Source organism: Pongo pygmaeus, chromosome 3 (genome assembly GCF_028885625.2).
Source record: "Pongo pygmaeus isolate AG05252 chromosome 3, NHGRI_mPonPyg2-v2.0_pri, whole genome shotgun sequence".
Taxonomy (NCBI): domain Eukaryota; kingdom Metazoa; phylum Chordata; class Mammalia; order Primates; family Hominidae; genus Pongo; species Pongo pygmaeus.
The window spans coordinates 75,029,867-75,053,715 of record NC_072376.2 but is presented as its reverse complement, the minus strand read 5'-3'; positions in this window follow the sequence as shown (position 1 = coordinate 75,053,715).

Genomic DNA, 23,849 nt, shown 5'->3' with positions numbered 1-23,849 from the left:
AGGCTTATCTCTCCGAGTTGAATGCACACATCATAAAGAGGTTTCTGAGAATGCTTCTGCCTGGTTTATATGTGAAGGTATTTCCTTTTCCACCATAGGCCTCAAAGCGCTCCAAACGAACACTTGCAGATTCTACAAAAAGAGTGTTTCAAAACTGCTCTTTCAAAGGAAGTGTTCAACTCTGTGAGTTGGATTCATACTACACAAAGCAGTTTCACAGAACTCTTCTGTTTAGTTTTTAATGGAAGATATTCCCGTTTCCAAAGAACTCCTGAAAGGGCTCCAAATATCCACTTGCAGATTCTGCAAAAACACAGTTTCAAAACTGCTCTATCAAAAGGAAGGCTTATCTCTCTGAGTTGAATGCACACATCATAAAGAGCTTTCTGAGAATGCTTCTGCCTTGTTTATATATGAAGATATTTCTTTTTCCACCATAGTCCTCAAATCGCTCCAAATGAACACTTGCAGATTCTACAAAACAGTGTTTCATAACTGCTCTAGCAAAGGAAAGGTTCACCTCTGTGAGTTGAACACACACATCTCAAAGCAGTTTGTGAGAATGCTTCTGTCCAGTTTTTATGGGAAGATATTCCCGCTTCTAGCAATGGCCTGAAAGAGCTCCAAATATCCACTTGCAGATGCTGCAAAAAGACTCTTTCCAAACTGCTCCATGAAAAAGAAGGTTCAACTCTGTGAGTTGAATGCACACATCATAAAGAAGTTTCAAAGAATGCTTCTGTCTAGGTTTTATGTGAAGATATTTCTTTTTCCACCATAGGCCTCAAAGCGCTCCAAATGAACACTTGCAGATTCTACAAAAAGAGTGTTTCATAACTGCTCTAGCAAAGGAAAGGTTCACCTCCGTGAGTTGAACGCACACATCACAAAGCAGTTTGTGAGAATGCTTCTGTCCAGTTTTAATGGGAAGATATTCCCGCTTCTAACAAAGGCCTGAAAGAGCTCCAAATATCCACTTGCAGATGCTGCAAAAAGACTCTTTCCAAACTGCTCCATGAAAAGGAAAGTTCAACTCTGTGAGTTGAATGCACACATCATAAAAAAGTTTCAAAGAATGCTTCTGTCTAGGTATTATGTGACGATATTTCGTTTTCCACCATAGGCCTCAAAGCGCTCCAAATGAACACATGTAGATTCTATAAAAAGAGTGTTTCAAAGCTGCTCTTTCAAAAGAAGTGTTCAACTCTGTGAGTTGGATTCATACTTCACAAAGCAGTTTCACAGAACGTTTCTGTTTCGTTTTTATGGGAAGATATTCCCGTTTGCAACGAAGGCCTGAAAGGGCTCTAAGTATCCACTTGCAGATTCTGCCAAAACACACTTTCAAAACTGCTCTATCAAAAGGAAGGCTTATCTCTCCGAGTTGAATGCACACATCATAAAGAGGTTTCTCAGAATGCTTCTGCCTGGTTTATATGTGAAGACATTTCCTTTTCCACCATAGGCCTCAAAGCGCTCCAAACGAACACTTGCAGATTCTACAAAAAGAGTGTTTCAAAACTGCTCTTTCAAAGGAAGTGTTCAACTCTGTGAGTTGGATTCATACTACACAAAGCAGTTTCACAGAACTCTTCTGTTTAGTTTTTATGGGAAGATATTCCCGTTTCCAACGAAGGCCTGAAAGGGCTCCAAATATCCACTTGCAGATTCTGCAAAAACACAGTTGCAAAACTGCTCTATCAAAAGGAAGGCTTATCTCTCTGAGTTGAATGCACACATCATAAAGAGCTTTCTGAGAATGCTTCTGAATTGTTTATATATAAAGATATTTCTTTTTCCACCATAGGCCTCAAATCGCTCCAAATGAACACTTGCAGATTCTACAAAAAGAGTGTTTCATAACTGCTCTAGCAAAGGAAAGGTTCACCTCTGTGAGTTGAACACACACATCACAAAGCAGTTTGTGAGAATGCTTCTGTCCAGTTTTTATGGCAAGATATTCCCGCTTCTAACAAAGGCCTGAAAGAGCTCCAAATATCCACTTGCAGATGCTGCAAAAAGACTCTTTCCAAACTGCTCCATGAAAAGGAAAGTTCAACTCTGTGAGTTGAATGCACACATCATAAAGAAGTTTCAAAGAATGCTTCTGTCTAGGTATTATGTGACGATATTTCCTTTTCCACCCTAGGCCTCAAAGCGCTCCAAATGAACACATGTAGATTCTACAAAAAGAGTGTTTCAAAGCTGCTCTTTCTAAAGAAGTGTTCAACTCTGTGAGTTGGATTCATACTTCACAAAGCAGTTTCACAGAACGTTTCTGTTTCGTTTTTATGGGAAGATATTCCCGTTTGCAACGAAGGCCTGAAAGGGCTCTAAGTATCCACTTGCAGATTCTGCCAAAACACACTTTCAATACTGCTCTATCAAAAGGAAGGCTTATCTCTCCGAGTTGAATGCACACATCATAAAGAGGTTTCTGAGAATGCTTCTGCCTGGTTTATATGTGAAGATATTTCCTTTTCCACCATAGGCCTCAAAGCGCTCCAAACGAACACTTGCAGATTCTACAAAAAGAGTGTTTCAAAACTGCTCTTTCAAAGGAAGTGTTCAACTCTGTGAATTGGATTCATACTACACAAAGCAGTTTCACAGAACTCTTCTGTTTAGTTTTTATGGGAAGATATTCCCGTTTCCAACGAAGGCCTGAAAGGGCTCCAAATATCCACTTGCAGATTCTGCAAAAACACAGGTTCAAAACTGCTCTATCAAAAGGAAGGCTTATCTCTCTGAGTTGAATGCACACGTCATAAAGGGGTTTCTGAGAATGCTTCTGCCTTGTTTATATATGAAGATATTTCTTTTTCCACCATAGGCCTCAAATCGCTCCAAATGAACACTTGCAGATTCTACAAAAAGAGTGTTTCATAACTGCTCTAGCAAAGGAAAGGTTCACCTCTGTGAATTGAACACACACATCACAAAGCAGTTTGTGAGAATGCTTCGGTTTAGTTTTTATGGGAAGATATTCCCGCTTCTAACAAAGGCCTGAAAGAGCTCCAAATATCCACTTGCAGATGCTGCAAAAAGACTCTTTCCAAACTGCTCCATGAAAAAGAAGGTTCAACTCTGTGAATTGAATGCACACATCATAAAGAAGTTTCAAAGAATGCTTCTGTCTAGGTATTATGTGACGATATTTCCTTTTCCACCATAGGCCTCAAAGCGCTCCAAATGAACACATGTAGATTCTACAAAAAGAGTGTTTCAAAGCTGCTCTTTCAAAAGAAGTGTTCAACTCTGTGAGTTGGATTCATACTTCACAAAGCAGTTTCACAGAACGTTTCTGTTTCGTTTTTATGGGAAGATATTCCCGTTTGCAACGAAGGCCTGAAAGGGCTCTAAGTAACCACTTGCAGATTCTGCCAAAACACAGTTTCAAAACTGCTCTATCAAAACGAAGGCTTATCTCTCCGAGTTGAATGCACACATCATAAAGAGGTTTCTGAGAATGCTTCTGCCTGGTTTATATGTGAAGATATTTCCTTTTCCACCATAGGCCTCAAAGCGCTCCAAACGAACACTTGCAGATTCTACAAAAAGAGTGGTTCAAAACTGCTCTTTCAAAGGAAGTGTTCAACTCTGTGAGTTGGATTCATACTTCACAAAGGAGTTTCACAGAACGCTTCTGTTTAGTTTTTATGGGAAGATATTCCCGTTTCCAACGAAGGCCTGAAAGGGCTCCAAATATCCACTTGCAGATTCTGCAAAAACACAGTTGCAAAACTGCTCTATCAAAAGGAAGGCTTATCTCTCTGAGTTGAATGCACACATCATAAAGAGCTTTCTGAGAATGCTTCTGAATTGTTTATATATAAAGATATTTCTTTTTCCACCATAGGCCTCAAATCGCTCCAAATGAACACTTGCAGATTCTACAAAAAGAGTGTTTCATAACTGCTCTAGCAAAGGAAAGGTTCACCTCTGTGAGTTGAACACACACATCACAAAGCAGTTTGTGAGAATGCTTCTGTCCAGTTTTTATGGCAAGATATTCCCGCTTCTAACAAAGGCCTGAAAGAGCTCCAAATATCCACTTGCAGATGCTGCAAAAAGACTCTTTCCAAACTGCTCCATGAAAAGGAAAGTTCAACTCTGTGAGTTGAATGCACACATCATAAAGAAGTTTCAAAGAATGCTTCTGTCTAGGTATTATGTGACGATATTTCCTTTTCCACCCTAGGCCTCAAAGCGCTCCAAATGAACACATGTAGATTCTACAAAAAGAGTGTTTCAAAGCTGCTCTTTCTAAAGAAGTGTTCAACTCTGTGAGTTGGATTCATACTTCACAAAGCAGTTTCACAGAACGTTTCTGTTTCGTTTTTATGGGAAGATATTCCCGTTTGCAACGAAGGCCTGAAAGGGCTCTAAGTATCCACTTGCAGATTCTGCCAAAACACACTTTCAATACTGCTCTATCAAAAGGAAGGCTTATCTCTCCGAGTTGAATGCACACATCATAAAGAGGTTTCTGAGAATGCTTCTGCCTGGTTTATATGTGAAGATATTTCCTTTTCCACCATAGGCCTCAAAGCGCTCCAAACGAACACTTGCAGATTCTACAAAAAGAGTGTTTCAAAACTGCTCTTTCAAAGGAAGTGTTCAACTCTGTGAATTGGATTCATACTACACAAAGCAGTTTCACAGAACTCTTCTGTTTAGTTTTTATGGGAAGATATTCCCGTTTCCAACGAAGGCCTGAAAGGGCTCCAAATATCCACTTGCAGATTCTGCAAAAACACAGGTTCAAAACTGCTCTATCAAAAGGAAGGCTTATCTCTCTGAGTTGAATGCACACGTCATAAAGGGGTTTCTGAGAATGCTTCTGCCTTGTTTATATATGAAGATATTTCTTTTTCCACCATAGGCCTCAAATCGCTCCAAATGAACACTTGCAGATTCTACAAAAAGAGTGTTTCATAACTGCTCTAGCAAAGGAAAGGTTCACCTCTGTGAATTGAACACACACATCACAAAGCAGTTTGTGAGAATGCTTCGGTTTAGTTTTTATGGGAAGATATTCCCGCTTCTAACAAAGGCCTGAAAGAGCTCCAAATATCCACTTGCAGATGCTGCAAAAAGACTCTTTCCAAACTGCTCCATGAAAAAGAAGGTTCAACTCTGTGAATTGAATGCACACATCATAAAGAAGTTTCAAAGAATGCTTCTGTCTAGGTATTATGTGACGATATTTCCTTTTCCACCATAGGCCTCAAAGCGCTCCAAATGAACACATGTAGATTCTACAAAAAGAGTGTTTCAAAGCTGCTCTTTCAAAAGAAGTGTTCAACTCTGTGAGTTGGATTCATACTTCACAAAGCAGTTTCACAGAACGTTTCTGTTTCGTTTTTATGGGAAGATATTCCCGTTTGCAACGAAGGCCTGAAAGGGCTCTAAGTAACCACTTGCAGATTCTGCCAAAACACAGTTTCAAAACTGCTCTATCAAAACGAAGGCTTATCTCTCCGAGTTGAATGCACACATCATAAAGAGGTTTCTGAGAATGCTTCTGCCTGGTTTATATGTGAAGATATTTCCTTTTCCACCATAGGCCTCAAAGCGCTCCAAACGAACACTTGCAGATTCTACAAAAAGAGTGGTTCAAAACTGCTCTTTCAAAGGAAGTGTTCAACTCTGTGAGTTGGATTCATACTTCACAAAGGAGTTTCACAGAACGCTTCTGTTTAGTTTTTATGGGAAGATATTCCCGTTTCCAACGAAGGCCTGAAAGGGCTCCAAATATCCACTTGCAGATTCTGCAAAAACACAGTTGCAAAACTGCTCTATCAAAAGGAAGGCTTATCTCTCTGAGTTGAATGCACACATCATAAAGAGCTTTCTGAGAATGCTTCTGAATTGTTTATATATAAAGATATTTCTTTTTCCACCATAGGCCTCAAATCGCTCCAAATGAACACTTGCAGATTCTACAAAAAGAGTGTTTCATAACTGCTCTAGCAAAGGAAAGGTTCACCTCTGTGAGTTGAACACACACATCACAAAGCAGTTTGTGAGAATGCTTCTGTCCAGTTTTTATGGCAAGATATTCCCGCTTCTAACAAAGGCCTGAAAGAGCTCCAAATATCCACTTGCAGATGCTGCAAAAAGACTCTTTCCAAACTGCTCCATGAAAAGGAAAGTTCAACTCTGTGAGTTGAATGCACACATCATAAAGAAGTTTCAAAGAATGCTTCTGTCTAGGTATTATGTGACGATATTTCCTTTTCCACCCTAGGCCTCAAAGCGCTCCAAATGAACACATGTAGATTCTACAAAAAGAGTGTTTCAAAGCTGCTCTTTCTAAAGAAGTGTTCAACTCTGTGAGTTGGATTCATACTTCACAAAGCAGTTTCACAGAACGTTTCTGTTTCGTTTTTATGGGAAGATATTCCCGTTTGCAACGAAGGCCTGAAAGGGCTCTAAGTATCCACTTGCAGATTCTGCCAAAACACACTTTCAATACTGCTCTATCAAAAGGAAGGCTTATCTCTCCGAGTTGAATGCACACATCATAAAGAGGTTTCTGAGAATGCTTCTGCCTGGTTTATATGTGAAGATATTTCCTTTTCCACCATAGGCCTCAAAGCGCTCCAAACGAACACTTGCAGATTCTACAAAAAGAGTGTTTCAAAACTGCTCTTTCAAAGGAAGTGTTCAACTCTGTGAATTGGATTCATACTACACAAAGCAGTTTCACAGAACTCTTCTGTTTAGTTTTTATGGGAAGATATTCCCGTTTCCAACGAAGGCCTGAAAGGGCTCCAAATATCCACTTGCAGATTCTGCAAAAACACAGGTTCAAAACTGCTCTATCAAAAGGAAGGCTTATCTCTCTGAGTTGAATGCACACGTCATAAAGGGGTTTCTGAGAATGCTTCTGCCTTGTTTATATATGAAGATATTTCTTTTTCCACCATAGGCCTCAAATCGCTCCAAATGAACACTTGCAGATTCTACAAAAAGAGTGTTTCATAACTGCTCTAGCAAAGGAAAGGTTCACCTCTGTGAATTGAACACACACATCACAAAGCAGTTTGTGAGAATGCTTCGGTTTAGTTTTTATGGGAAGATATTCCCGCTTCTAACAAAGGCCTGAAAGAGCTCCAAATATCCACTTGCAGATGCTGCAAAAAGACTCTTTCCAAACTGCTCCATGAAAAAGAAGGTTCAACTCTGTGAATTGAATGCACACATCATAAAGAAGTTTCAAAGAATGCTTCTGTCTAGGTATTATGTGACGATATTTCCTTTTCCACCATAGGCCTCAAAGCGCTCCAAATGAACACATGTAGATTCTACAAAAAGAGTGTTTCAAAGCTGCTCTTTCAAAAGAAGTGTTCAACTCTGTGAGTTGGATTCATACTTCACAAAGCAGTTTCACAGAACGTTTCTGTTTCGTTTTTATGGGAAGATATTCCCGTTTGCAACGAAGGCCTGAAAGGGCTCTAAGTAACCACTTGCAGATTCTGCCAAAACACAGTTTCAAAACTGCTCTATCAAAACGAAGGCTTATCTCTCCGAGTTGAATGCACACATCATAAAGAGGTTTCTGAGAATGCTTCTGCCTGGTTTATATGTGAAGATATTTCCTTTTCCACCATAGGCCTCAAAGCGCTCCAAACGAACACTTGCAGATTCTACAAAAAGAGTGGTTCAAAACTGCTCTTTCAAAGGAAGTGTTCAACTCTGTGAGTTGGATTCATACTTCACAAAGGAGTTTCACAGAACGCTTCTGTTTAGTTTTTATGGGAAGATATTCCCGTTTCCAACGAAGGCCTGAAAGGGCTCCAAATATCCACTTGCAGATTCTGCAAAAACACAGTTGCAAAACTGCTCTATCAAAAGGAAGGCTTATCTCTCTGAGTTGAATGCACACATCATAAAGAGCTTTCTGAGAATGCTTCTGAATTGTTTATATATAAAGATATTTCTTTTTCCACCATAGGCCTCAAATCGCTCCAAATGAACACTTGCAGATTCTACAAAAAGAGTGTTTCATAACTGCTCTAGCAAAGGAAAGGTTCACCTCTGTGAGTTGAACACACACATCACAAAGCAGTTTGTGAGAATGCTTCTGTCCAGTTTTTATGGCAAGATATTCCCGCTTCTAACAAAGGCCTGAAAGAGCTCCAAATATCCACTTGCAGATGCTGCAAAAAGACTCTTTCCAAACTGCTCCATGAAAAGGAAAGTTCAACTCTGTGAGTTGAATGCACACATCATAAAGAAGTTTCAAAGAATGCTTCTGTCTAGGTATTATGTGACGATATTTCCTTTTCCACCCTAGGCCTCAAAGCGCTCCAAATGAACACATGTAGATTCTACAAAAAGAGTGTTTCAAAGCTGCTCTTTCTAAAGAAGTGTTCAACTCTGTGAGTTGGATTCATACTTCACAAAGCAGTTTCACAGAACGTTTCTGTTTCGTTTTTATGGGAAGATATTCCCGTTTGCAACGAAGGCCTGAAAGGGCTCTAAGTATCCACTTGCAGATTCTGCCAAAACACACTTTCAATACTGCTCTATCAAAAGGAAGGCTTATCTCTCCGAGTTGAATGCACACATCATAAAGAGGTTTCTGAGAATGCTTCTGCCTGGTTTATATGTGAAGATATTTCCTTTTCCACCATAGGCCTCAAAGCGCTCCAAACGAACACTTGCAGATTCTACAAAAAGAGTGTTTCAAAACTGCTCTTTCAAAGGAAGTGTTCAACTCTGTGAATTGGATTCATACTACACAAAGCAGTTTCACAGAACTCTTCTGTTTAGTTTTTATGGGAAGATATTCCCGTTTCCAACGAAGGCCTGAAAGGGCTCCAAATATCCACTTGCAGATTCTGCAAAAACACAGGTTCAAAACTGCTCTATCAAAAGGAAGGCTTATCTCTCTGAGTTGAATGCACACGTCATAAAGGGGTTTCTGAGAATGCTTCTGCCTTGTTTATATATGAAGATATTTCTTTTTCCACCATAGGCCTCAAATCGCTCCAAATGAACACTTGCAGATTCTACAAAAAGAGTGTTTCATAACTGCTCTAGCAAAGGAAAGGTTCACCTCTGTGAATTGAACACACACATCACAAAGCAGTTTGTGAGAATGCTTCGGTTTAGTTTTTATGGGAAGATATTCCCGCTTCTAACAAAGGCCTGAAAGAGCTCCAAATATCCACTTGCAGATGCTGCAAAAAGACTCTTTCCAAACTGCTCCATGAAAAAGAAGGTTCAACTCTGTGAATTGAATGCACACATCATAAAGAAGTTTCAAAGAATGCTTCTGTCTAGGTATTATGTGACGATATTTCCTTTTCCACCATAGGCCTCAAAGCGCTCCAAATGAACACATGTAGATTCTACAAAAAGAGTGTTTCAAAGCTGCTCTTTCAAAAGAAGTGTTCAACTCTGTGAGTTGGATTCATACTTCACAAAGCAGTTTCACAGAACGTTTCTGTTTCGTTTTTATGGGAAGATATTCCCGTTTGCAACGAAGGCCTGAAAGGGCTCTAAGTAACCACTTGCAGATTCTGCCAAAACACAGTTTCAAAACTGCTCTATCAAAACGAAGGCTTATCTCTCCGAGTTGAATGCACACATCATAAAGAGGTTTCTGAGAATGCTTCTGCCTGGTTTATATGTGAAGATATTTCCTTTTCCACCATAGGCCTCAAAGCGCTCCAAACGAACACTTGCAGATTCTACAAAAAGAGTGGTTCAAAACTGCTCTTTCAAAGGAAGTGTTCAACTCTGTGAGTTGGATTCATACTTCACAAAGGAGTTTCACAGAACGCTTCTGTTTAGTTTTTATGGGAAGATATTCCCGTTTCCAACGAAGGCCTGAAAGGGCTCCAAATATCCACTTGCAGATTCTGCAAAAACACAGTTGCAAAACTGCTCTATCAAAAGGAAGGCTTATCTCTCTGAGTTGAATGCACACATCATAAAGAGCTTTCTGAGAATGCTTCTGAATTGTTTATATATAAAGATATTTCTTTTTCCACCATAGGCCTCAAATCGCTCCAAATGAACACTTGCAGATTCTACAAAAAGAGTGTTTCATAACTGCTCTAGCAAAGGAAAGGTTCACCTCTGTGAGTTGAACACACACATCACAAAGCAGTTTGTGAGAATGCTTCTGTCCAGTTTTTATGGCAAGATATTCCCGCTTCTAACAAAGGCCTGAAAGAGCTCCAAATATCCACTTGCAGATGCTGCAAAAAGACTCTTTCCAAACTGCTCCATGAAAAGGAAAGTTCAACTCTGTGAGTTGAATGCACACATCATAAAGAAGTTTCAAAGAATGCTTCTGTCTAGGTATTATGTGACGATATTTCCTTTTCCACCCTAGGCCTCAAAGCGCTCCAAATGAACACATGTAGATTCTACAAAAAGAGTGTTTCAAAGCTGCTCTTTCTAAAGAAGTGTTCAACTCTGTGAGTTGGATTCATACTTCACAAAGCAGTTTCACAGAACGTTTCTGTTTCGTTTTTATGGGAAGATATTCCCGTTTGCAACGAAGGCCTGAAAGGGCTCTAAGTATCCACTTGCAGATTCTGCCAAAACACACTTTCAATACTGCTCTATCAAAAGGAAGGCTTATCTCTCCGAGTTGAATGCACACATCATAAAGAGGTTTCTGAGAATGCTTCTGCCTGGTTTATATGTGAAGATATTTCCTTTTCCACCATAGGCCTCAAAGCGCTCCAAACGAACACTTGCAGATTCTACAAAAAGAGTGTTTCAAAACTGCTCTTTCAAAGGAAGTGTTCAACTCTGTGAATTGGATTCATACTACACAAAGCAGTTTCACAGAACTCTTCTGTTTAGTTTTTATGGGAAGATATTCCCGTTTCCAACGAAGGCCTGAAAGGGCTCCAAATATCCACTTGCAGATTCTGCAAAAACACAGGTTCAAAACTGCTCTATCAAAAGGAAGGCTTATCTCTCTGAGTTGAATGCACACGTCATAAAGGGGTTTCTGAGAATGCTTCTGCCTTGTTTATATATGAAGATATTTCTTTTTCCACCATAGGCCTCAAATCGCTCCAAATGAACACTTGCAGATTCTACAAAAAGAGTGTTTCATAACTGCTCTAGCAAAGGAAAGGTTCACCTCTGTGAATTGAACACACACATCACAAAGCAGTTTGTGAGAATGCTTCGGTTTAGTTTTTATGGGAAGATATTCCCGCTTCTAACAAAGGCCTGAAAGAGCTCCAAATATCCACTTGCAGATGCTGCAAAAAGACTCTTTCCAAACTGCTCCATGAAAAAGAAGGTTCAACTCTGTGAATTGAATGCACACATCATAAAGAAGTTTCAAAGAATGCTTCTGTCTAGGTATTATGTGACGATATTTCCTTTTCCACCATAGGCCTCAAAGCGCTCCAAATGAACACATGTAGATTCTACAAAAAGAGTGTTTCAAAGCTGCTCTTTCAAAAGAAGTGTTCAACTCTGTGAGTTGGATTCATACTTCACAAAGCAGTTTCACAGAACGTTTCTGTTTCGTTTTTATGGGAAGATATTCCCGTTTGCAACGAAGGCCTGAAAGGGCTCTAAGTAACCACTTGCAGATTCTGCCAAAACACAGTTTCAAAACTGCTCTATCAAAACGAAGGCTTATCTCTCCGAGTTGAATGCACACATCATAAAGAGGTTTCTGAGAATGCTTCTGCCTGGTTTATATGTGAAGATATTTCCTTTTCCACCATAGGCCTCAAAGCGCTCCAAACGAACACTTGCAGATTCTACAAAAAGAGTGGTTCAAAACTGCTCTTTCAAAGGAAGTGTTCAACTCTGTGAGTTGGATTCATACTTCACAAAGGAGTTTCACAGAACGCTTCTGTTTAGTTTTTATGGGAAGATATTCCCGTTTCCAACGAAGGCCTGAAAGGGCTCCAAATATCCACTTGCAGATTCTGCAAAAACACAGTTGCAAAACTGCTCTATCAAAAGGAAGGCTTATCTCTCTGAGTTGAATGCACACATCATAAAGAGCTTTCTGAGAATGCTTCTGAATTGTTTATATATAAAGATATTTCTTTTTCCACCATAGGCCTCAAATCGCTCCAAATGAACACTTGCAGATTCTACAAAAAGAGTGTTTCATAACTGCTCTAGCAAAGGAAAGGTTCACCTCTGTGAGTTGAACACACACATCACAAAGCAGTTTGTGAGAATGCTTCTGTCCAGTTTTTATGGCAAGAAATTCCCGCTTCTAACAAAGGCCTGAAAGAGCTCCAAATATCCACTTGCAGATGCTGCAAAAAGACTCTTTCCAAACTGCTCCATGAAAAGGAAAGTTCAACTCTGTGAGTTGAATGCACACATCATAAAGAAGTTTCAAAGAATGCTTCTGTCTAGGTATTATGTGACGATATTTCCTTTTCCACCCTAGGCCTCAAAGCGCTCCAAATGAACACATGTAGATTCTACAAAAAGAGTGTTTCAAAGCTGCTCTTTCTAAAGAAGTGTTCAACTCTGTGAGTTGGATTCATACTTCACAAAGCAGTTTCACAGAACGTTTCTGTTTCGTTTTTATGGGAAGATATTCCCGTTTGCAACGAAGGCCTGAAAGGGCTCTAAGTATCCACTTGCAGATTCTGCCAAAACACACTTTCAATACTGCTCTATCAAAAGGAAGGCTTATCTCTCCGAGTTGAATGCACACATCATAAAGAGGTTTCTGAGAATGCTTCTGCCTGGTTTATATGTGAAGATATTTCCTTTTCCACCATAGGCCTCAAAGCGCTCCAAACGAACACTTGCAGATTCTACAAAAAGAGTGTTTCAAAACTGCTCTTTCAAAGGAAGTGTTCAACTCTGTGAATTGGATTCATACTACACAAAGCAGTTTCACAGAACTCTTCTGTTTAGTTTTTATGGGAAGATATTCCCGTTTCCAACGAAGGCCTGAAAGGGCTCCAAATATCCACTTGCAGATTCTGCAAAAACACAGGTTCAAAACTGCTCTATCAAAAGGAAGGCTTATCTCTCTGAGTTGAATGCACACGTCATAAAGGGGTTTCTGAGAATGCTTCTGCCTTGTTTATATATGAAGATATTTCTTTTTCCACCATAGGCCTCAAATCGCTCCAAATGAACACTTGCAGATTCTACAAAAAGAGTGTTTCATAACTGCTCTAGCAAAGGAAAGGTTCACCTCTGTGAATTGAACACACACATCACAAAGCAGTTTGTGAGAATGCTTCGGTTTAGTTTTTATGGGAAGATATTCCCGCTTCTAACAAAGGCCTGAAAGAGCTCCAAATATCCACTTGCAGATGCTGCAAAAAGACTCTTTCCAAACTGCTCCATGAAAAAGAAGGTTCAACTCTGTGAATTGAATGCACACATCATAAAGAAGTTTCAAAGAATGCTTCTGTCTAGGTTTTATGTGAAGATATTTCTTTTTCCACCATAGGCCTCAAAGCGCTCCAAATGAACACTTGCAGATTCTACAAAAAGAGTGTTTCATAACTGCTCTAGCAAAGGAAAGGTTCACCTCTGTGAGTTGAACACACACATCACAAAGCAGTTTGTGAGAATGCTTCTGTCCAGTTTTAATGGGAAGATATTCCCGCTTCTAACAAAGGCCTGAAAGAGCTCCAATTATCCACTTGCAGATGCTGCAAAAAGACTCTTTCCAAACTGCTCCATGAAAAGGAATGTTCAACTCTGTGAGTTGAATTCACACATCATAAAGAAGTTTCAAAGAATGCTTCTGTCTAGGTTTTATGTGAAGATATTTCCTTTTCCACCATAGGCCTCAAAGCGCTCCAAATGAACACTTGCAGATTCTACAAAAAGAGTGTTTCAAAGCTGCTCTTTCAAAAGAAGTGTTCAACTCTGTGAGTTGGATTCATACTTCACAAAGGAGTTTCACAGAACGCTTCTGTTTAGTTTTTATGGGAAGATATTCCCGTTTCCAACGAAGGCCTGAAAGGGCTCCAAATATTCACTTGCAGATTCTGCAAAAACACAGTTGCAAAACTGCTCTATCAAAAGGAAGGCTTATCTCTCCGAGTTGAATGCACACATCATAAAGAGGTTTCTGGGAATGCTTCTGCCTGGATTATATTTGAAGATATTTCCTTTTCCACCATAGGCCTCAAAGCGCTCCAAACGAACACTTGCAGATTCTACAAAAAGAGTGTTTCAAAACTGCTCTTTGAAAGGAAGTGTTCAACTCTGTGAGTTGGATTCATACTACACAAAGCAGTTTCACAGAACTCTTCTGTTTAGTTTTTAATGGAAGATATTCCCGTTTCCAACGAAGGCCTGAAAGGGCTCCAAATATCCACTTGCAGATTCTGCAAAAACACAGTTTCAAAACTGCTCTATCAAAAGGAAGGCTTATCTCTCTGAGTTGAATGCACACATCATAAAGAGCTTTCTGAGAATGCTTCTGCCTTGTTTATATATGAAGATATTTCTTTTTCCACCATAGGCCTCAAATCGCTCCAAATGAACACTTGCAGATTCTACAAAAAGAGTGTTTCATAACTGCTCTAGCAAAGGAAAGGTTCACCTCTGTGAGTTGAACACACACATCACAAAGCAGTTTGTGAGAATGCTTCTGTCCAGTTTTTATGGGAAGATATTCCCGCTTCTAACAAAGGCCTGTAAGAGCTCCAAATATCCACTTGCAGATGCTGCAAAAAGACTCTTTCCAAACTGCTCCATGAAAAGGAAAGTTCAACTCTGTGAGTTGAATGCACACATCATAAAGAAGTTTCAAAGAATGCTTCTGTCTAGGTATTATGTGACGATATTTCCTTTTCCACCATAGGCCTCAAAGCGCTCCAAATGAACACATGTAGATTCTACAAAAAGAGTGTTTCAAAGCTGCTCTTTCAAAAGAAGTGTTCAACTCTGTGAGTTGGATTCATACTTCACAAAGCAGTTTCACAGAACGTTTCTGTTCCGTTTTTATCGGAAGATATTCCCGTTTGCAACGAAGGCCTGAAAGGGCTCTAAGTATCCACTTGCAGATTCTGCCAAAACACACTTTCAAAACTGCTCTATCAAAAGGAAGGCTTATCTCTCCGAGTTGAATGCACACATCATAAAGAGGTTTCTGAGAATGCTTCTGCCTGGTTTATATGTGAAGATATTTCCTTTTCCACCATAGGCCTCAAAGCGCTCCAAACGAACACTTGCAGATTCTACAAAAAGAGTGTTTCAAAGCTGCTCTTTCAAAAGAAGTGTTCAACTCTGTGAGTTGGATTCATACTTCACAAAGGAGTTTCACAGAACGCTTCTGTTTAGTTTTTATGGGAAGATATTCCCGTTTCCAACGAAGGCCTGAAAGGGCTCCAAATATCCACTTGCAGATTCTGCAAAAACACAGTTGCAAAACTGCTCTATCAAAAGGAAGGCTTATCTCTCTGAGTTGAATGCACACATCATAAAGAGCTTTCTGAGAATGCTTCTGCCTTGTTTATATATGAAGATATTTCTTTTTCCACCATAGGCCTCAAATCGCTCCAAATGAACACTTGCAGATTCTACAAAAAGAGTGTTTCATAACTGCTCTAGCAAAGGAAAGGTTCACCTCTGTGAGTTGAACACACACATCACAAAGCAGTTTGTGAGAATGCTTCTGTCCAGTTTTTATGGGAAGATATTCCCGCTTCTAACAAAGGCCTGAAAGAGCTCCAAATATCCACTTGCAGATGCTGCAAAAAGACTCTTTCCAAACTGCTCCATGAAAAGGAAAGTTCAACTCTGTGAGTTGAATGCACACATCATAAAGAAGTTTCAAAGAATGCTTCTGTCTAGGTATTATGTGACGATATTTCCTTTTCCACCATAGGCCTCAAAGCGCTCCAAATGAACACATGTAGATTCTACAAAAAGAGTGTTTCAAAGCTGCTCTTTCAAAAGAAGTGTTCAACTCTGTGAGTTGGATTCATACTTCACAAAGCAGTTTCACAGAACGTTTCTGTTTCGTTTTTATGGGAAGATATTCCCGTTTGCATCGAAGGCCTGAAAGGGCTCTAAGTAACCACTTGCAGATTCTGCCAAAACACAGTTTCAAAACTGCTCTATCAAAACGAAGGCTTATCTCTCCGAGTTGAATGCACACATCATAAAGAGGTTTCTGAGAATGCTTCTGCCTGGTTTATATGTGAAGATATTTCCTTTTCCACCATAGGCCTCAAAGCGCTCCAAACGAACACTTGCAGATTCTACAAAAAGAGTGGTTCAAAACTGCTCTTTCAAAGGAAGTGTTCAACTCCGTGAGTTGGATTCATACTTCACAAAGGAGTTTCACAGAACGCTTCTGTTTAGTTTTTATGGGAAGATATTCCCGTTTCCAACGAAGGCCTGAAAGGGCTCCAAATATCCACTTGCAGATTCTGCAAAAACACAGTTGCAAAACTGCTCTATCAAAAGGAAGGCTTATCTCTCCGAGTTGAATGCACACATCATAAAGAGGTTTCTGAGAATGCTTCTGCCTGGTTTATATGTGAAGATATTTCCTTTTCCACCATAGGCCTCAAAGCGCTCCAAACGAACACTTGCAGATTCTACAAAAAGAGTGGTTCAAAACTGCTCTTTCAAAGGAAGTGTTCAACTCTGTGAGTTGGATTCATACTTCACAAAGGAGTTTCACAGAACGCTTCTGTTTAGTTTTTATGGGAAGATATTCCCGTTTCCAACGAAGGCCTGAAAGGGCTCCAAATATCCACTTGCAGATTCTGCAAAAACACAGTTGCAAAACTGCTCTATCAAAAGGAAGGCTTATCTCTCTGAGTTGAATGCACACATCATAAAGAGCTTTCTGAGAATGCTTCTGCATTGTTTATATATAAAGATATTTCTTTTTCCACCATAGGCCTCAAATCGCTCCAAATGAACACTTGCAGATTCTACAAAAAGAGTGTTTCATAACTGCTCTAGCAAAGGAAAGGTTCACCTCTGTGAGTTGAACACACACATCACAAAGCAGTTTGTGAGAATGCTTCTGTCCAGTTTTTATGGCAAGATATTCCCGCTTCTAACAAAGGCCTGAAAGAGCTCCAAATATCCACTTGCAGATGCTGCAAAAAGACTCTTTCCAAACTGCTCCATGAAAAGGAAAGTTCAACTCTGTGAGTTGAATGCACACATCATAAAGAAGTTTCAAAGAATGCTTCTGTCTAGGTATTATGTGACGATATTTCCTTTTCCACCATAGGCCTCAAAGCGCTCCAAATGAACACATGTAGATTCTACAAAAAGAGTGTTTCAAAGCTGCTCTTTCAAAAGAAGTGTTCAACTCTGTGAGTTGGATTCATACTTCACAAAGCAGTTTCACAGAACGTTTCTGTTTCGTTTTTATGGGAAGATATTCCCGTTTGCAACGAAGGCCTGAAAGGGCTCTAAGTATCCACTTGCAGATTCTGCCAAAACACACTTTCAATACTGCTCTATCAAAAGGAAGGCTTATCTCTCCGAGTTGAATGCACACATCATAAAGAGGTTTCTGAGAATGCTTCTGCCTGGTTTATAAGTGAAGATATTTCCTTTTCCACCATAGGCCTCAAAGCGCTCCAAACGAACACTTGCAGATTCTACAAAAAGAGTGTTTCAAAACTGCTCTTTCAAAGGAAGTGTTCAACTCTGTGAGTTGGATTCATACTACACAAAGCAGTTTCACAGAACTCTTCTGTTTAGCTTTTATGGGAAGATATTCCCGTTTCCAACGAAGGCCTGAAAGGGCTCCAAATATCCACTTGCAGATTCTGCAAAAACACAGGTTCAAAACTGCTCTATCAAAAGGAAGGCTTATCTCTCTGAGTTGAATGCACACATCATAAAGGGGTTTCTGAGAATGCTTCTGCCTTGTTTATATATGAAGATATTTCTTTTTCCACCATAGGCCTCAAAGCGCTCCAAATGAACACTTGCAGATTCTACAAAAAGAGTGTTTCATAACTGCTCTAGCAAAGGAAAGGTTCACCTCTATGAGTTGAACACACACATCACAAAGCAGTTTGTGAGAATGCTTCGGTTTAGTTTTTATGGGAAGATATTCCCGATTCTAACAAAGGGCTGAAAGAGCTCCATATATCCACTTGCAGATTCTGCAAAAAGACTCTTTCCAAACTGCTCCATGAAAAAGAAGGTTCAACTCTGTGAGTTGAATGCGCACATCATAAAGAAGTTTCAAAGAATGCTTCTGTCTAGGTTTTATGTGAAGATATTTCTTTTTCCACCATAGGCCTCAAAGCGCTCCACATGAACACTTGCAGATTCTACAAAAAGAGTGTTTCATAACTGCTCTAGCAAAGGAAAGGTTCACCTCTGTGAGTTGAACACACACATTACAAAGCAGTTTGTGAGAATGCTTCTGTCCAGTTTTAATGGGAAGATATTCCCGCTTCTAACAAAGGCCTGAAAGAGCTCCAAATATCCACTTGCAGATGCTGCAAAAAGACTCTTTCCAAACTGCTCCATGAAAAGGAAAGTTCAACTCTGTGAGTTGAATGCACACATCATAAAGAAGTTTCAAAGAATGCTTCTGTCTAGGTATTATGTGACGATATTTCCTTTTCCACCATAGGCCTCAAAGCGCTCCAAATGAACACATGTAGATTCTACAAAAAGAGTGTTTCAAAGCTGCTCTTTCAAAAGAAGTGTTCAACTCTGTGAGTTGGATTCATACTTCACAAAGCAGTTTCACAGAACGTTTCTGTTTCATTTTTATGGGAAGATATTCCCGTTTGCAACGAAGGCCTGAAAGGGCTCTAAGTAACCACTTGCAGATTCTGCCAAAACACAGTTTCAAAACTGCTCTATCAAAAGGAAGGCTTATCTCTCCGAGTTGAATGCACACATCATAAAGAGGTTTCTGGGAATGCTTCTGCCTGGATTATATTTGAAGATATTTCCTTTTCCACCATAGGCCTCAAAGCGCTCCAAACGAACACTTGCAGATTCCACAAAAAGAGTGTTTCAAAACTGCTCTTTGAAAGGAAGTGTTCAACTCTGTGAGTTGGATTCATACTACACAAAGCAGTTTCACAGAACTCTTCTGTTTAGTTTTTAATGGAAGATATTCCCGTTTCCAACGAAGGCCTGAAAGGGCTCCAAATATCCACTTGCAGATTCTGCAAAAACACAGTTTCAAAACTGCTCTATCAAAAGGAAGGCTTATCTCTCTGAGTTGAATGCACACATCATAAAGAGCTTTCTGAGAATGCTTCTGCCTTGTTTATATATGAAGATATTTCTTTTTCCACCATAGGCCTCAAATCGCTCCAAATGAACACTTGCAGATTCTACAAAAAGAGTGTTTCATAACTGCTCTAGCAAAGGAAAGGTTCACCTCTGTGAGTTGAACACACACATCACAAAGCAGTTTGTGAGAATGCTTCTGTCCAGTTTTTATGGGAAGATATTCCCGCTTCTAACAAAGGCCTGTAAGAGCTCCAAATATCCACTTGCAGATGCTGCAAAAAGACTCTTTCCAAACTGCTCCATGAAAAGGAAAGTTCAACTCTGTGAGTTGAATGCACACATCATAAAGAAGTTTCAAAGAATGCTTCTGTCTAGGTATTATGTGACGATATTTCCTTTTCCACCATAGGCCTCAAAGCGCTCCAAATGAACACATGTAGATTCTACAAAAAGAGTGTTTCAAAGCTGCTCTTTCAAAAGAAGTGTTCAACTCTGTGAGTTGGATTCATACTTCACAAAGCAGTTTCACAGAACGTTTCTGTTTCGTTTTTATGGGAAGATATTCCCGTTTGCAACGAAGGCCTGAAAGGGCTCTAAGTATCCACTTGCAGATTCTGCCAAAACACACTTTCAAAACTGCTCTATCAAAAGGAAGGCTTATCTCTCCGAGTTGAATGCACACATCATAAAGAGGTTTCTGAGAATGCTTCTGCCTGGTTTATATGTGAAGATATTTCCTTTTCCACCATAGGCCTCAAAGCGCTCCAAACGAACACTTGCAGATTCTACAAAAAGAGTGTTTCAAAGCTGCTCTTTCAAAAGAAGTGTTCAACTCTGTGAGTTGGATTCATACTTCACAAAGGAGTTTCACAGAACGCTTCTGTTTAGTTTTTATGGGAAGATATTCCCGTTTCCAACGAAGGCCTGAAAGGGCTCCAAATATCCACTTGCAGATTCTGCAAAAACACAGTTGCAAAACTGCTCTATCAAAAGGAAGGCTTATCTCTCTGAGTTGAATGCACACATCATAAAGAGCTTTCTGAGAATGCTTCTGCCTTGTTTATATATGAAGATATTTCTTTTTCCACCATAGGCCTCAAATCGCTCCAAATGAACACTTGCAGATTCTACAAAAAGAGTGTTTCATAACTGCTCTAGCAAAGGAAAGGTTCACCTCTGTGAGTTGAACACACACATCACAAAGCAGTTTGTGAGAATGCTTCTGTCCAGTTTTTATGGGAAGATATTCCCGCTTCTAACAAAGGCCTGAAAGAGCTCCAAATATCCACTTGCAGATGCTGCAAAAAGACTCTTTCCAAACTGCTCCATGAAAAGGAAAGTTCAACTCTGTGAGTTGAATGCACACATCATAAAGAAGTTTCAAAGAATGCTTCTGTCTAGGTATTATGTGACGATATTTCCTTTTCCACCATAGGCCTCAAAGCGCTCCAAATGAACACATGTAGATTCTACAAAAAGAGTGTTTCAAAGCTGCTCTTTCAAAAGAAGTGTTCAACTCTGTGAGTTGGATTCATACTTCACAAAGCAGTTTCACAGAACGTTTCTGTTTCGTTTTTATGGGAAGATATTCCCGTTTGCATCGAAGGCCTGAAAGGGCTCTAAGTAACCACTTGCAGATTCTGCCAAAACACAGTTTCAAAACTGCTCTATCAAAACGAAGGCTTATCTCTCCGAGTTGAATGCACACATCATAAAGAGGTTTCTGAGAATGCTTCTGCCTGGTTTATATGTGAAGATATTTCCTTTTCCACCATAGGCCTCAAAGCGCTCCAAACGAACACTTGCAGATTCTACAAAAAGAGTGGTTCAAAACTGCTCTTTCAAAGGAAGTGTTCAACTCTGTGAGTTGGATTCATACTTCACAAAGGAGTTTCACAGAACGCTTCTGTTTAGTTTTTATGGGAAGATATTCCCGTTTCCAACGAAGGCCTGAAAGGGCTCCAAATATCCACTTGCAGATTCTGCAAAAACACAGTTGCAAAACTGCTCTATCAAAAGGAAGGCTTATCTCTCCGAGTTGAATGCACACATCATAAAGAGGTTTCTGAGAATGCTTCTGCCTGGTTTATATGTGAAGATATTTCCTTTTCCACCATAGGCCTCAAAGCGCTCCAAACGAACACTTGCAGATTCTACAAAAAGAGTGGTTCAAAACTGCTCTTTCAAAGGAAGTGTTCAACTCTGTGAGTTGGATTCATACTTCACAAAGGAGTTTCACAGAACGCTTCTGTTTAGTTTTTATGGGAAGATATTCCCGTTTCCAACGAAGGCCTGAAAGGGCTCCAAATATCCACTTGCAGATTCTGCAAAAACACAGTTGCAAAACTGCTCTATCAAAAGGAAGGCTTATCTCTCTGAGTTGAATGCACACATCATAAAGAGCTTTCTGAGAATGCTTCTGCATTGTTTATATATAAAGATATTTCTTTTTCCACCATAGGCCTCAAATCGCTCCAAATGAACACTTGCAGATTCTACAAAAAGAGTGTTTCATAACTGCTCTAGCAAAGGAAAGGTTCACCTCTGTGAGTTGAACACACACATCACAAAGCAGTTTGTGAGAATGCTTCTGTCCAGTTTTTATGGCAAGATATTCCCGCTTCTAACAAAGGCCTGAAAGAGCTCCAAATATCCACTTGCAGATGCTGCAAAAAGACTCTTTCCAAACTGCTCCATGAAAGGGAAAGTTCAACTCTGTGAGTTGAATGCACACATCATAAAGAAGTTTCAAAGAATGCTTCTGTCTAGGTATTATGTGACGATATTTCCTTTTCCACCATAGGCCTCAAAGCGCTCCAAATGAACACATGTAGATTCTACAAAAAGAGTGTTTCAAAGCTGCTCTTTCAAAAGAAGTGTTCAACTCTGTGAGTTGGATTCATACTTCACAAAGCAGTTTCACAGAACGTTTCTGTTTCGTTTTTATGGGAAGATATTCCCGTTTGCAACGAAGGCCTGAAAGGGCTCTAAGTATCCACTTGCAGATTCTGCCAAAACACACTTTCAATACTGCTCTATCAAAAGGAAGGCTTATCTCTCCGAGTTGAATGCACACATCATAAAGAGGTTTCTGAGAATGCTTCTGCCTGGTTTATAAGTGAAGATATTTCCTTTTCCACCATAGGCCTCAAAGCGCTCCAAACGAACACTTGCAGATTCTACAAAAAGAGTGTTTCAAAACTGCTCTTTCAAAGGAAGTGTTCAACTCTGTGAGTTGGATTCATACTACACAAAGCAGTTTCACAGAACTCTTCTGTTTAGCTTTTATGGGAAGATATTCCCGTTTCCAACGAAGGCCTGAAAGGGCTCCAAATATCCACTTGCAGATTCTGCAAAAACACAGGTTCAAAACTGCTCTATCAAAAGGAAGGCTTATCTCTCTGAGTTGAATGCACACATCATAAAGGGGTTTCTGAGAATGCTTCTGCCTTGTTTATATATGAAGATATTTCTTTTTCCACCATAGGCCTCAAAGCGCTCCAAATGAACACTTGCAGATTCTACAAAAAGAGTGTTTCATAACTGCTCTAGCAAAGGAAAGGTTCACCTCTATGAGTTGAACACACACATCACAAAGCAGTTTGTGAGAATGCTTCGGTTTAGTTTTTATGGGAAGATATTCCCGATTCTAACAAAGGGCTGAAAGAGCTCCATATATCCACTTGCAGATTCTGCAAAAAGACTCTTTCCAAACTGCTCCATGAAAAAGAAGGTTCAACTCTGTGAGTTGAATGCGCACATCATAAAGAAGTTTCAAAGAATGCTTCTGTCTAGGTTTTATGTGAAGATATTTCTTTTTCCACCATAGGCCTCAAAGCGCTCCACATGAACACTTGCAGATTCTACAAAAAGAGTGTTTCATAACTGCTCTAGCAAAGGAAAGGTTCACCTCTGTGAGTTGAACACACACATTACAAAGCAGTTTGTGAGAATGCTTCTGTCCAGTTTTAATGGGAAGATATTCCCGCTTCTAACAAAGGCCTGAAAGAGCTCCAAATATCCACTTGCAGATGCTGCAAAAAGACTCTTTCCAAACTGCTCCATGAAAAGGAAAGTTCAACTCTGTGAGTTGAATGCACACATCATAAAGAAGTTTCAAAGAATGCTTCTGTCTAGGTATTATGTGACGATATTTCCTTTTCCACCATAGGCCTCAAAGCGCTCCAAATGAACACATGTAGATTCTACAAAAAGAGTGTTTCAAAGCTGCTCTTTCAAAAGAAGTGTTCAACTCTGTGAGTTGGATTCATACTTCACAAAGCAGTTTCACAGAACGTTTCTGTTTCGTTTTTATGGGAAGATATTCCCGTTTGCAACGAAGGCCTGAAAGGGCTCTAAGTAACCACTTGCAGATTCTGCCAAAACACAGTTTCAAAACTGCTCTATCAAAAGGAAGGCTTATCTCTCCGAGTTGAATGCACACATCATAAAGAGGTTTCTGAGAATGCTTCTGCCTGGTTTATATGTGAAGATATTTCCTTTTCCACCATAGGCCTCAAAGCGCTCCAAACGAACACTTGCAGATTCTACAAAAAGAGTGTTTCAAAACTGCTCTTTCAAAGGAAGTGTTCAACTCTGTGAGTTGGATTCATACTTCACAAAGGAGTTTCACAGAAAGCTTCTGTTTAGTTTTTATGGGAAGATAT